The sequence below is a fragment of the Poecilia formosa genome, unplaced genomic scaffold (assembly GCF_000485575.1).
Source record: "Poecilia formosa unplaced genomic scaffold, Poecilia_formosa-5.1.2 Scaffold5, whole genome shotgun sequence".
NCBI lineage: Eukaryota > Metazoa > Chordata > Actinopteri > Cyprinodontiformes > Poeciliidae > Poecilia > Poecilia formosa.
In genome coordinates this window covers 3,954,133-3,965,894 of record NW_006799944.1, presented here as the reverse complement: position 1 = coordinate 3,965,894, position 11,762 = coordinate 3,954,133, and the positions used below count along the sequence as shown (strand labels likewise).

The 11,762-nt window shown below is 38.9% G+C and overlaps 1 long non-coding RNA gene across 1 annotated transcript; it reads right to left on the bottom strand.

Moving 5' to 3' along the window:
* Positions 1-1,230: 1,230 nt before the first annotated feature.
* On the bottom strand, positions 1,231-7,047 carry LOC103146256 (uncharacterized). Its single transcript, XR_477106.2, has 3 exons — positions 6,962-7,047; positions 4,892-5,080; positions 1,231-3,036 (listed from the first exon to the last, which is right to left on the bottom strand). It is a non-coding gene; the product is annotated as an uncharacterized LOC103146256 (long non-coding RNA).
* Between the last annotated feature and the right edge of the window lie 4,715 nt (positions 7,048-11,762).

Sequence of the window (11,762 nt, the reverse complement as noted above, 5' to 3'; positions counted from 1 at the left end):
CATGTAAAGCAAAAGCGTCGAACTCCGGTCAGGCCGGTGTCCTGCAACATTTAGCTATGTCAGAAATAGTTGCCACGTCTTTTCTTTCCCATATGAAAAGAATTAAATCAAATACAAAGTGTCTGCATGCAAGTCCAGGTAGAGAAAACAACAAATTCTCAGCCGCGCTGGTTAGCAGGTAGTGCAGAATAGAGCGGAAAGCCCCTCCAGCAATCTGCTACCACTTATAGCGAAAGCAGCCTGGGGTCAATTTTGTGACCCGAAGACTTAGAAACACAGGCACTTTCAGACCCTAGAAATTGTAAAACAAATAACAGTTGCTTGGAAAAGGACTGGCGAAGGTATGATTTCAGTCTTTTTATGGCGGTCGTTCTTTTTTCTCCCTCTGAACCTGAAACTGTGTCCCTGTTGGAACTTCCCCTGGAGTGTGTTCCTGTCTCCTTTCTCTGTCTGCAGCCTTGGCACACTGAGACAGATAGATGGATGGACTTGGCAAGCGCAGACAACCAGCCTGGTGATGTGAGAAAATCTGGTGCCAATGCAGAGATGGTGCAGATGGACATGACATGTTGCTGCTTTACGTACTTGTCTAATATTTTTTTAATTCTTTCTTTCTCTTCCTTCTCACATGTGTTTAAACAAATACTCAGATGAGGCTTTTTTCTTTTTGCTCATGGACTTAAAATCGACCACTAGGGTATATGTTCAAAGGACAAATCATCAACGCCTAATTAACAATTATTAACTGTTCTGCTGTGAAAGAAGACAAATTATCATAAATTACTGCCTAATTAAAATGTGATTGCTGGCTCAATAGTTATAAATCATTAATTTTTAACACCCTTATCTCATGCGGACGGAACCAATTCAACAAAAGGTCTATTAGGCACAAACGAATTCAGCGCTTTCTTTCAACGCACATCACTTCTTCCTGCTCCCCTTTCCCACAACAGTCATTAGCCATAATTACTCAATGTAATGCATTGGCTTTATGCATAGATATTAAAGAACAATTAAGCTGCTACATAATTGCATTAAGTGAGGTCTTTCATTGAGGCTGCCCATCTCAAACTTTGTGCAATTAGTCCAACACAGAGGTTGCTAACAAGCAAGTACTTAAAATGAATAAGGGAAATTGGTAAATAAATGCTTAAACATTTTTAAAGAGGCAAAGTACAGAAGGTAAAAAAAATAGGAAATTTAAAATGAATTAACTTGTCTCATAAGTAAATGCAAAAAAGGAAAAAATTATTACATGATTTTCATCAAATCAACCATTATTAGTTTCTTGCAATATTTTCAACAAGGTTGCACTGAATTTAAACTTTCGCTTTCATGTAATCAGGTGACTTAACTAGTGAACATTAAAGACAAGCCACGTTTATAAGTTATACGCATTTGTGAGCTTTTGACGTACTATCTAATGTCACAAATAGATTGGCGTTAAGAATCGTTTTTAAGTTTGATGAAAATTATCAATCAGACAAGCATTATGACTCATCAGGACATGGCTCCTGGAGAAAATTGTGTTTCCAGTTGCTGAAACATTTTTAAAGTTCATTCCTACTTGGACGTCTAAGTATAAACCATCACAGACAACTGGATTGTTTCTCCCAAGACAGCCTTCACTTTGACAAGACATATTGTGATGCTTCAATATTGCAAAATATCTGAAAGTGTAAAAGTCCTGAAAAGGGAGAATATTTGAGCCAGGAACACGTTTTTTCCTCCGCTACAGTCTGTATTGCCTGAGTGACTTACATTAATGCAGAACAAAGATGCCACGAAGACTAATAAGTCATTATGCTCAAATATGACAGTAACAAATAACAGATAAACCAACATTCAGCAATAACTACAATGTTTTTGTACAACTCCATTTCCAAAACCCCTAAATATTTGTGCTCAATAGGGCATCAATTAATTTATTAAAATATATGCAGAATTTATCATCTCGTGTGCAAAGGCTGTCTGCAGTTAGCATACACATTATAAAGCCACATTCAGACATGGGACAGCACCGTTTGCTGTGAGCTACTTGCTAGTTGTGGCTAAACCTGATCTACTAACAACAAAGTATGTAAATGTAGACGGTAACAAAACGTGTTCAGAAGCTTTCTAGCATTTAGTGAACCAAATTACATCAGTAAAGATAAGTTGTATGTGTAAACTCAGACCTGAAAAGGTGTTTAATTCAATAAACGAGCCATGGACACTTTCCTTCCTCTGCTACATCGAGAGGAAGAGATTCTTTGCTCTTGAATAGCTCACTAGCATTAGATTCCCCCTGCTGGTCACATTTGGTTACTACACCTACTAAATAAAATGAGTCATTAACATACTGTATTTAACTCAAACTGCTGGCAAGCGCGCTATGAATTTAAAACATTCAAATCTGTAATGCGTACAATATGCACGTACCAGTAAGAGTAAATATATAAACAAGTTTCAATCCATCACAATCAGTACTATGTGCTATTATTGCACAAGAACAAGAACATTTATATATTCACAATGACTAAATGTGCAGCTTGCATGTTTATTTCACACAAAGCCGTCAATTCTAACAGAAGCACAATCATCCTCCATCGTCTCTACTTGGCATTGTGCATTTGTTATCCCAAGACTCCTCTTTGTAGGATTTTTCTGTCCATTTCTGACCCCCTTCGTTACCTCCTCCTCTTTCTAACAAGCTTGCTCTGGGCCCAGTGAGGTGAGCAGAGGTGAAGTTGTGAGGAGGCAAGGTGTATTGTTTAGAACCACTTCCCACTGACATCCAGGTAAATGGGTAAGTGTGCACTCTCATCCATATTCCAGTAACCCAGGCAGAGGCATTTGGCCAGAGCACGGCTGGGGCCAGGACATGAAATATTAAAGGGATAAAGTGAAAGGTGGAGTACCCAGAGGGCCTCTGGACAGTTAAACAGCTCTTTGTGTGGATGTGTCTTTGCTGCCTGTATCCCCAGCTGGTATTCGCCTCTCTAAGAGTGGGGAATATTAGAAAACCTGCATTCTACTTCAGCCAAGGTCAGCACACTAAAAGAGGAAGAAAAAAAAATACATGTAAGCATCAAACTGTGCTCTGTGATCAGTTCTTACTGTCCTAGAGCAGTGATGGGCCATGTTCACACCTCGCAAACAAATCAATAAATCTGTAGATTGCAAGGCTGGAGATGGGGAAGATGTGGAGAAAAAAAAAGTGAAAGATTGAGCTCTTTCTCTTTTTTTTTTTCCTTCTCCCTAGCTTCACTTGGCAGGATGAAACCCAGCCTGCTGTTTGACTGGTTGGGTTCCAAGTAGGGACTCAGATATATCAGATTTCAATTAACCGCAGTTCACGAGGGCCATCCACAGAGTTGACATGGTCTTCACACTCTCCATCCCCCTGTTTAGTTGCAGCCCAGGGGAGTAGTTAATGAGATGGCTCTCTATCTGGCTCTCCATCTCTTCTCTCTTTCAGAAGGAAGCCTGGCATTCTGGGCCAAGGAGGCCTGTTGACACCTGGGGCAGGTGCTTGGCCCATTTCACTGTGGCTGCAGCCTCCAAGCATGTTTGGCTTGTTGCGGCCACACAGTTTGCCCCCCTGGACTGCTCTAGGGGGGGAGATAATGAAAAGTCAGATTGCAGGTGTGCTGCTATAAACGTCTACATGTGTGCGGGTGGATGTGCGCATGAACACAGAACGAGAGAGAGACAGAACAAAATCATTTTAGCTTTAGCCTGAAGTTTTTTTTTTTGTTTTTTTTTTTGTTTTGTTTTTTCAAAACACTTGAAATGTTGAAACTGATAACTGAGTTATACAAACTCATATTTACCTTTTGATTCACAGTCTAATCATATAAACCTAGTATGCTGGTTCAGTGTGTGAAAAGAGGATCCAATCAAGCAAGGAAGGAAATTTGGGATTTTAATTCTTTTCAAGAATATTGTTCATTTAATTATATGAAGTCTATTTGCTTTATCACGTGGACGTGATTTTTAGTATATTCAACGGCATCCATTGGGGTAAAGGGTCTTATTTGACCCGACACATAATGCATTGTTTATTTTCTTTTTTTGAACATCTGTAATTTGAGGTTTCTTTATGAATGGTATGTAGCTCTTTGACAAGTTTTCTGATTACGCTTTCGACTCCTCTCTCAGACACTTTACAGAGAACATCTGGCTGTAGCCATTTAACCATTTAATAGTGAAAATGTGCTTGTCTGAGTCCCCGATTATGGCCTGTAGATGTGCAAAAGCTCGTCTGCAACCAGTCCCATCAGTCTGTTTTCAAATAACAATGCTGCTATGATTTCGACAGACCCGTTTGCTTATCGTGACATGCTTCTTGTGTGACACGTTGGTAATGAGAAAACATTTTTATAGGCCATCAGTAAAGGCTAAGCCATATCAGATTCAGGCAGCAGGATTGCTTTGCTATACCAATTTTATTTGTTTTCTTGTCTTTTAATTCCCTCTTGACGCTTCTTTTCTTCATGTGATGAATATCATTTGCTGGTGTCAAGTCCACATGCCGTTTCTATTCGCATTTATGACTAATTTGCGCTAATTTCTTTGCGTTTGAGCGTTACTTGGATTGCAAATATATTTACTGAGCCAAACATGTTTTCCCCACTTTATCAAGTCACTATACCAGCAGGCTGCATTGGACTGCTGTGCTATGGTGGACATGATTGAGCTTTCAGCTGGAAGGTGAAGGATAAAAACAGGTAAATGCATTATCCAAACAGCTGGATGTGATTCTGAAACTTCTGCTTTTGCATCACGTTTTGGAAAATAATATAAAGAAAGAATACACTGGATTTATATATTTTTTTTCTTTTTATCCAATGCTTTCTGTGGAGTAAAATTTACCCTCAGACTAAAAGGAGGGAAGATAAAGACTTACCCCAGTATTTCTATGGTATGCCAGCAACATTCATAACCAGAGTGGGCCAGAGAGTCGGGAGGATGCAACAGTGCATCTGTCACCAAGAGGGATGGTGGTGTCATCATCAACTGTGCTGTGGAATCACACGCAGTCGCTCTCAGATACACTTCTTTATGGAGGCACTTTTTACATTCTGCTGAGTAGCCCCTGGAAAAATAAAAGCTAAATCTTAGCTGTCAACATCACCCTTTTCAGCACTACAACACTGTCCACAGTCTGGGCTCCGAACATGACGCTGGAATGCTGAAATTTAGCAACATCGGTGATGCTCCATACAGGAAATAAGAAGCAAAATAAAAATAAAAAACTCTTTAAATTATTGCCTTTGCATTTCTCTGTGCAGATACATGCACACCAGAAGTGCATAGAGATGATAAGGTCTCGGCTTAGCTGCACAGGAGTCGCCTCGGAGAGGCGAAATGCAGAAGTGTCAGTAATAAAGCAGACAAGACGCTCAGCCGGACCCAGAAGGTTTGAAGGGCAGACTAGCGGTGGAGTGTGAGTGTGGGAGAGATGGCAAAATACCAAATTAGTCAGACAGTAATAGCAGAAAGAGATGAGTGTAATGTGAACATGCTTTTGGGGGAAGAGGAAAGTGGTTGTGACCCCAAATATCATGCTAAACAGTGACAGAACTGAGAGAAAGAAGGAAAGAAAGAAGGAAAGAAAGAAAGAAAGAAAGGTTGGAGGTTGATTGGTAGGGGAAGATTTGCATCTGCATTATTTATGAGACTCAAAAAAAAAAAAACACAGGCCCATTTTCATATGCAAGTTTCAAAGTAGAAGAATAAGATAGTGAACAGAGAAAAAGTTCAAATTAACCTGACACTGATCCTTTAATGCCACAAAGCCATCCATCTTATGTTATGATTTGTGCAGCCAAATTAATAAAGCAGTTACAGTCATAAAAAATCATAATATAAAATACAACCTACATTTTCATTTAAATGCTCTTGCAGTTTAACAAATTCACACAGAATGTTTCAAAATAATCAATCCCAAAAAATGCACAAAATTAAAATGGTGCAAACCACTGGTGCTGTGAAATAGCAGTGATGTAACTACACCTTTAGTGTCAAAGTCAGCATTAAATGAATAGTAAAGCAAAAAGTAATTAGAAGTTAAATGCAAAATGGTTACAAGTGCGCTAAATTGATTATTGCTGATACTTTAGGAACAAAAAAAAGTCACTTTATTGGAGATGATTTTGACAAGCTCAGTGTGTTTTGTTTTGCTTTTATTTCATTTTTTTTTTTACAATTACATTTTATTTAGAACTTTATTTGGGGAAAGAAGCACAAAGTCTGCACACAATAAAGGGCAACTTTAAAATTAGTTCAAATCTAAATTTTGATTCTAGTTCTACTTAGGGCCAACTCTAAAACCTCTGAAGTTGTGTAGATCTTGGTGAAGTATGTAAAAAAGAAGAAAAATTCAAAAGTAAAAATCTGAAAGAGCAAAGTCACAAAGAAGATTTGTGAATAACAAACAGTCCTTGGTTTGTGCCTGGGAGTATCTTGGGTCCTTTACAGCTAAATATTTAGGAAAGCAATCAGAGACGCACAGAAGATGGTAAACTTACAGAGTGTATTTTATGTGCAATAGATGTATACAGTATATATAGAAAAGCAATGATACAGCATGAGTTTCAGCCAGTGTCTTCATTTCGCAGCATAGCATCACTGAAACAGTGGCTACTGAGGAAAAGATCATTTCAAGCACTTATTTTTGTATTTTATCAATTTTATTGCATTTATTGTGTTTGTTTGAGAGTCAATAAGAGCTAATTGATCCTGACTGGGAGATCCTTAAATTATAACATACAACAGTGTGATTCCTGGAGATGAATTTGAAGAAATTAAATCTTATTATGGTTATGTCTAAAAGTTATTCAAGTCTGTTTTACATTAATTAGTGATCATGAGGGCAAAAAAAACAAAAAAAAAAACCCTCCGAGCTCACATACAATCATAAAAATAAATCACACCTACTTTTCATAAGTCACACTATAAATCATCTGCTCCTTACCAGGTCTTACCGTTACTCAAACACAACCTGAAATGAACAAAAGCTGTTGCCTCATCTTTTGATTTAACACAAACGTGAGCAGAGTGAGAATAAGATTCTCTCTGCCTTTATTAGCAGCAGTAAGTAGCAGCCAGGTGCCACTAATCAAATGTATTTGATTAGCTGATCAACAGCAGGTGTGAGCAAACCACAGCAGCAGAACTTTTGTTGTTCTGGATTTTTTGGAGTTTTTGTTTTTTAGGGACAAGTTCCTTGATTTTAACCAAAGTAGGAAAATATTTAAATACGACAGAATAATCTGTGTCAATTCGTTTTTGTATAAAAATGGTGGGTTTTGTAGTTTGCATTGTTTTCCAGTTACATTGTGAAGATGTTTAGAGCATATTTTCTGTTGGAGGCATTCCAGCTGTTTTTTAAAGATATGATATTTACTGACTGTTATAAGAGTACATAAATGAACACACCTTTGACATTTTGTTTTTTGTTTGTTTGTTTTTTGCAGTTTTAGTTGTTTTTTGTTGGATCTGTTTGCCACAGAGCGTTTAATGTCAAAAGTGCAGTAGTTTCATATTATAACCTCTTTGGCAACAAATGTTCTGACCTAGTTCTGCCCAAACCTACTGTATTTTATTATTAAGAAATGTGGTTACATGTCTTAAATTTGTAAAGATCTTCCTTCAAGTGGTCATTATTCTTGTAATTATTTTCGTCTGCTTATCTATATTTATTTGATCGAGGCTCATAATCTCTCAAACTTGGACATAGCTCATCCAAACGCAGATTAGAATCAACATGGAAATGCAGTGTAGCATATGAAACGCAGAAAATAATATGCAGCTAAACTGATTTTGATTATTTTGGGGTATTTTTGAATATCCATCCATCCATCCATTTTCCTTCACCCTTGTCCCTCAGTGGGGTCGGGAGGGGTGCTGGTGCCCATCTCCAGCTCACGTTCCGGGCGAGAGGCGGGGTACACCCTGGACAGGTCGCCAGTCTGTTGTATTTTTGAATATTTATATGATAATTTGTCTTCATAATTAATCAAAAGCACTTCTCTACTAAATGAAAAATATGGACGACACATCACTATTAAAATGGCTAAGTACATACGGGTACAAAGTGGTTTGTTTACAACTAAAGAGTGCATGTAACTGAGTAAAAATGGTAACATGTGGATACTAAATTGGAGTATAAATATCATTTGAATACATTTAAAAAAGCCAGTCTACCTCTCAGTTCATATAAGTACCTTTAATAAAGTTTTGTTCATTAAAGTGGAGGATGCAGATTAAGTTGTATTTCTATGTGGCAAATGATTAGCATGTGTGAATTTAGCTGGACAACAGGCCTGAACAAAACACAATGCCTTGAGACCTGTTTTTGTAAAGGTGCTTAATGAGAAAAAAAAATGTTCCCCCTCACATTTATACACAACAAAACATCTGCACATGTTGGTAATTTTACAGACCAAACATCTTCTCGAATTCATGATGTGAAACTGCTCCATTTTGTGCTGTGGCGAACAAAGCTACATCATGCTCCAGGGTGAGACTGCATTGCATTTCTGATAGTGTGGAAACTGTGAAACAAACTGTCAGAGAACTGTTAGCCATCGGATGAATGTAATTAAAACCTGCTGCTTCCCTCTAAAGTCTGGAGCTCAAAACACGAGGATTTATTTATAGGACGCGTTTGAAACCAGCATCTCTGTAGATTAATGAAACGAGTTAACTGTGAGAAGCATAGGAGGTTTGATTTCAAAGAGAGCCAGAAGTTACCACTTTATTATGATTTTTAATGAGCTCCAGCAAACAAATGGGCATTGTAGCATTTAAGCTATTAGTTAACGGCAGTGATCTCGAAGTGAAATGAAAATATGGAATAATCACAGAAAACATTGTATTTACTAGTGAGCGAGATTTGCACACACACAATGTGCATTTGCATAACGTCTGAGCCCCAGGTCATCGGCGTCCACTAGCTCTGTCTGTCGAACAGAAGTAATTGCATCACGTCGGTGGACAAACCGCCGCTAACGCAGGCAAACAGAAACTGCTGGAGGTGTTGTGTTCCTTCTCCCTGGGAGCTCAGCTCTCTGATTCTTTCTTCTCTTTTTTTCTGAAAGGTGGTGATGCGGTGTCAGACTGTCGCTTCCTCTGATCTGCAGTCACACAGCGGATTCCCAACGAGCATGTCATCAAGGGCTGGGAGGGGAGTGTGTGTGTGTGTGGGGGGGGGGTTGCTCAAATGCTCTGCTCGTTACTCTAAACACTGCCTAATTAATAATGTATCAGAGAGGACGCGGTGAAACACAGCAGGGCCCCTCTGCTTGTCACAAACACAGACACACACGCACACACTTGCATTTAAGTAGAGGCTGATCAATCCCCCCCCTTCTTCTACAGGGGCCTCCTCCCAAATTTCCTCCAGGTATTTGGATGCTGAAGCAGCAGGACCAAACAGGTACCTGCCTCTCAAGACATGATGGTAGACTGCTGGTGAATCCTACTTCCTGCTGAATCCTAATGGGTTCATGGTAGCTGCACACTTTAAAGGTGGAACATATAACTCGTAGGTGACGTGGGTCGCTTCCTTCACTAGCAAACATGGAGAAATGTTTGTACTTGCCGTCATATTTAGCTTGAATGATTCATGATCCCTGACAGGTGAGGACAATTGACACTGATGTTGTAGAAGTAAAGGTCTGACCTCTTCAGCTTCTGCCATGTAAACCCTTTGTTTTTTGGAAATAAACGGCATACAGTACCTTGCCAAAGTATCGTATAGAATAAACAGATTTAATCACAATATGCATATTAATGGGATGTGACAGGATAGACCAGAACATAATACGACGCTGAGATGTAGCTTGCATTTCTTCCCATGAGTCAAATTGTTGTTGTTTTTTTTTATTCTAGGAGAACATTGCAAGTAGTTCCACCAATCTCCTTTCAGCTCCAATCACACTCCCTCTTCAAACCAGATAATTACCTTAGGATTATGCTGCCACCACCATGCATCACAGTGGGGATGTTTTTTTTTTGTTGTTGTTGTTGTTTTTATAATCAGTGTCACATGCAAGGCAAAAAGTTCAGTTTTGCACCAAAACTGACCTTCTTACACATGTTTGCTGTGGTCCCTACTCAGCTTCTAAAAGTAAATGTGTCCCTATTGCCGTTTTCTTCTTGCCGTTCTTCCATAAATGCCAAATTTGTGGAACGAATGGCCAGCTGTGGTCCCTGTCAATAGATTTTTTTTCTCCTGAAACGTAAATCGCCACAGCACCTCCAGAGTAAACGTGAGTGTTTCTGTCACTTCTCTAATTTCTCTTCTCACCCTCCTGCTTCTCAGCTTAAGACGAAGGCTGAATTTCGGTAGGTTTGCCATGTGCCGTACTCCTTCCACTCTCAGATGACATTCAAAGCTTGAGACATTGTTCAACAACCTAACATCTTCACCATTTAATTTCTCTCCTGTCTGCTGTGCTCTCTGGTCTTCATGATTTGTTTGTTCGCCGATGTTCAGTAGGACGCCTCGGAGGACTTCATGGAATATGGATTTAGATTAAGATTGAGTTACCAACAGGTGGAGTAAGTTTACTACTGAAGGCACTTGGTTGGTATGGATTTTATTCAGGGTATCAAAGTATAAAGGAAACTGAATAAAAATACATGCCACCCTTTGGAAACTAAGGAGTGTTTTTCCTCCACACCGATTTTCCGTCCACTTTACAATATTGCACGGCTTTGTGTTCCAATTCAGTTTCCAATTCCAACACATGTTGTGCCAAGACTCTTTCCAAAAAAACAAGAAAAAAGAAAGAAAGAAAAACGTCAATTCAGCCGAATTATACAGAATCCAAGCCAAGTGCATACATTCCAAGTATAATAAAATACATATTTTTGGGGGGGTTCTAATGGAACAAAACGTGGAACAGTGCCAGGCGCATGATTACTTTTGGATGACATGGAACGTCCATCATTTTAATTTTCATGCCTTTTTTTTTATATTAGCATCAAAGCTTTCGTCTATACATCTGTCAGTGGGTGAAATGGTTTGAGATGATTTTGATTTTCACACAGGTGATTTATGTGCCGTCTCTTTAAATAAATATGTTAAAAATTGTTCCAAGGGAGTCATTAGACTATCCAATTGGTGCTGCACAACTTTAATCTATTCATAGATTATCATTATGTTTCTGTTGTATTTTTGCATATGTTCTGAGGCTGACATCCACATCCTCTTTTGGCCTTTTTTTTTTTTTTTACCTATTCTCTTTCTTCCGAACATTTGATTTGTTTCCTTCTTTGTTTGTGTTTGTCATACGTAGAGATGTAAATTTAGCCACCCCATGGGAGAGCATCCTCACTTGTGACAAAAAAATTGCAGGAGGAAAAAAAACAAAAAAACCCATGAAAATCTGAATAACATAAACCACAAAAAGTGAGAGGGGTGGGATGAAAAAGTAAAGGAAGGATTGCGGTTTGAGAGATGTGGGGGCACAGAACAAGAGAGGGAGGTTTTGAGATGTGCAGGACTGTGTAAACAGTCGACGCGGGGGCTGGAAAAATTAACGCTGCATAAATTGTACGAAATATGTCCTATTTTTCTTTCTTTTTTCCTCTGCACTCTCTTTTAAAAGGGTTCAGGATGCAGTGCTGTCAGATGAACGGCAGACAGGCATTTTCCGACTTTGTTTGATCCTGGCTCCTTTTTATCCTTTTTTTTTTTTAACTTCCCAGTGACAGAGGGGAGGCAGAAAGCGGGGTGCAACGTGTGCGTGTGTGTGTGTGTGTGT